This window comes from Notamacropus eugenii, chromosome 3 (assembly GCF_028372415.1).
Source record: "Notamacropus eugenii isolate mMacEug1 chromosome 3, mMacEug1.pri_v2, whole genome shotgun sequence".
NCBI lineage: Eukaryota > Metazoa > Chordata > Mammalia > Diprotodontia > Macropodidae > Notamacropus > Notamacropus eugenii.
This window is the reverse complement of record NC_092874.1, coordinates 300,146,524-300,149,682: the sequence shown is the minus strand read 5'-3', so window position 1 is coordinate 300,149,682 and position 3,159 is coordinate 300,146,524. Positions and strand designations below refer to the sequence as shown.

At 44.2% G+C, this 3,159-nt stretch overlaps 1 long non-coding RNA gene across 1 annotated transcript; it reads left to right on the top strand.

Annotated features, from left to right (window-relative positions):
- Positions 1–320: 320 nt before the first annotated feature.
- LOC140531551 (uncharacterized) lies at positions 321–2,891 on the top strand. The gene is made up of 2 exons (XR_011976372.1): positions 321–853; positions 1,588–2,891. It is a non-coding gene; the product is annotated as an uncharacterized lncRNA (long non-coding RNA).
- Positions 2,892–3,159: the final 268 nt, after the last annotated feature.

The following is a 3,159-nucleotide window of genomic DNA, read 5'->3' as shown; positions in this document are numbered from 1 at the left end:
CTGCCTTTAGGAAGCTGTCATCTAATAATTGAGGGTGGGAGATGGGGCACTAGGCATTCAGGTACAAATCAATCTCTGCCTCCATGGAAATTCCATTCTATGGGGGATATATCACATACAAACAGGTTAGTCTACATGCGATAATTTGAGGAAGAAGAGAAAACACTAATAACTCAGGGGAACAGCCAAGGCTTCCTGTAGGAGGTCACCTGAAGTGAACCTTGAACAAAGCTAGGAAGTCCGAGAGGCAAAGATAAGGACAGAATGCATTCTGGGTATGGGGAAAAGGTTGGGCAAAGGCACCAAGGCAGAGAGGAACGCAGAGTGTGTATGTCCAGGTAGGGGCAAAAACCCTAGAAAGGTTGGCTGGAGACAGATTACCAAGGGCTTTAAAAGCCAAGCTACAGGGACCATAAGGAGTCCCTCCCAAGTTCCTGAGCAGGGAAGTGATGAACTTGGATGTGTATTAGGGAGATGATTTGGGCAGTTGTATGGATGATGACTTGAATATGGGAGAAACAGGCAATTTATTGCAACAGTTAGGGTAAGCGGCAATGAAGATTTGAACCAGGGTGACAGCCCAGGCAGCTAAGACTATCAATTTTAGAGCAGGGGTTGATATCTTTACTAGTGGAGAGAATTTCCTCCCCAGGAGTACATTCTTTACACTAGTGGAAACACAAGTCTGGTTTAACAAAAAAAGGCAACCGTTTGACTGTGGAGCAGAGGGAGAGGATAACCCTGTCCATAGTGCCAGGAAGTGTTGGTGACTGACTTCAAATCCAAGCATCTCCAGAGTCCAAGGAGAGAGTCCTCTGCTTAACCAATCTATACCACAATCACCCACTGGGATGTAAGTAGCCTGAGGGGAGAGGCTGTTTGTCTTAACCTGTGTTTCTGGGGGACCTTATTATGCACACAGGGCCTGGCCCCTAACAGGGCTCAATAAACATTGGAGAAATTTCTTCTGAGAGATATAACGGAGATGAGGCACAATAGAGGAAGGATTTCAGGCAAAGGCAGGGAGGGAGACATCTGAGCACAGAGAGGGCAGTCAAAGGCATCTGGAGAACAATGCAGCTGTGGCATCCAACGGGAACATGGCAAATGGGGGAGTGAGGCAGCCCACCTCGGAATGCAGCGACTAGAGACAGGGTGGCTCCAGCTGCAGGGACCCCACTGGCCTCAAGGAGTGCTTTGTCCTGCTCTCTCCTCCCCCACCCAATCACATCCTACCTTGGTTCATCCTCTCTCCCACTCCTCTTCGTTCCTCTCTATTTCTAGCTAACTAATCAATAAACAGATATCTTGGACACCCCTAGGACAATGTAAACGCCCTGAGGGCAGCGCTGCTTTCTTCTATCCTTGCACACCACCACCCCCCCCCCCCATCCTTACACTCCCCACCTCCAACGACCAGCACTGAGGTGCTTTAATTACATGTATGCTGAACTGGTCAAAGCAAGATCAATAAGGTGGTCTGGGCAGGCGGACTGCAGGAGAGGCAGACTGAAGGCAGAGGGAACAGGACTTGGAGCCAGGAAGAAACTTGGGAATCATCTAATTCAACTCCCTTATTTTTTACAGATAGGAAAACTGAGGCTGCAATGGGAAGAGTGACTTGCCCAAGGTCACACAGCTAGGAACGGAAAGAGGATTCAAGCAAGACTCCTCAGACTCCAGTTACACAGGATTCTTACCTCTCAGTCTCCTGAGGCTGTTTGTTGGGAGTTGTTGCTCCCAATAGGTTAAATTGACCCTTCCGCCAAGTTCTCTCTACTTCTAAAATCATGAATCAAAATCAAACCAGCTCTGCCATAGTTACTGAATAGGGTGTGTCTAGCTACTCCCAGGGTCTCACCCAGTAACCCCTCTAATTTTCCTGATCAAATTGTACCATCCTGGCAACCCCACCCCTGACTTTATCCTTTGCTCCAACAGCATACAATTCAAGGAATACCTTTGCTTCAGTATTTGTATCCCCCTCTTTTAACAATTAGTGCTTAATAAACACTGTTTCATTCATTCATTTATTACATAAGTAATGACTATTTAAACTTTGGAAGTGGCAAGTGGGGATAGAAAGAAGAGAAAAGATACGTAGAACACGAGGGAGATTGATCATCACTGTACAAAGCAGCTTATTCCTGCTCCCAAAATATCTGTCTGTCTGAAGTTCTGGTCACGGTTGGTTCCAGATGGCTAAGGTTAAAATTTACTTCCTTCTTTTCTGTTAAAAAATGGTCAACCAGAAGAATGGAAAGTTACAGGTACTGTCAGTTGCGATCGATATATTGGAGAAGCCTAGCTTTCCAGAGATGTGAGTAACAGAGTCCCTGGCTTCCACAGAAGCCCCAAAGGTAACAAATAAATATTGGATAGAGGACAATGCTATATTCAGAGATTTCCCAGAGTAAACACCAGGGTGGAGAGAAAGAACATAACAAGCCAATAAAGTCTTTTTTGAAAGGTCCCCAAGATTAAGCCCAGTCTCTGTGATCCAAAGTTTGGGAGATCTGGAGTCACAGGTATCTGCTTTTTAATGGGGGTATAAAAGAAGGGATATTGTTTATTAGGAAGAAATTAATACTAAGCCAAGACAAAGTATATCAATTAAAAAAAACATTGTAAATGATTGGGACTATTTTTACATTGTTTTACAAATAAGTTTTATTGTTATCTTCTGTTTTTATGATTTCTGGATATCATGCTCTCCCCCCTAACTCTCCTGAATTCTTTTGAAGCAGAGTTAAAAAGCATGGAGCAAAATGGCTGATGTAGTGACTACTTCTGTCTTCATAGTCCCCTGACAGGAAAAAGGAGCTATATTTCCTCCTTCGTTCTCATTTTCCCAAACTGATGTCAGTCATTAAAATCACTCCTTTCTCTTAGCGATCTCTTCATTTACGTTACCGTCGTTGGCCTCCCAGTTCTTCTTAGTTCTTCAATTCGTAGAAGTCTTTCCATGTTTTTCTGAATTTTTCCTTTCAGCCATATTTTACTGCGCTGTAACATTCAAGTTCTTTCATATACCACAATTTGTTCAGCCATTCTCCAACTGATGGATACCCAGCTTGTTTCTGGTACAATGCTTTTTCGAAAATCCCAGAATCATAAATTCTCAGTTAGAGGGGAGTCTTCAGAGGGGTTCCAGTCCAA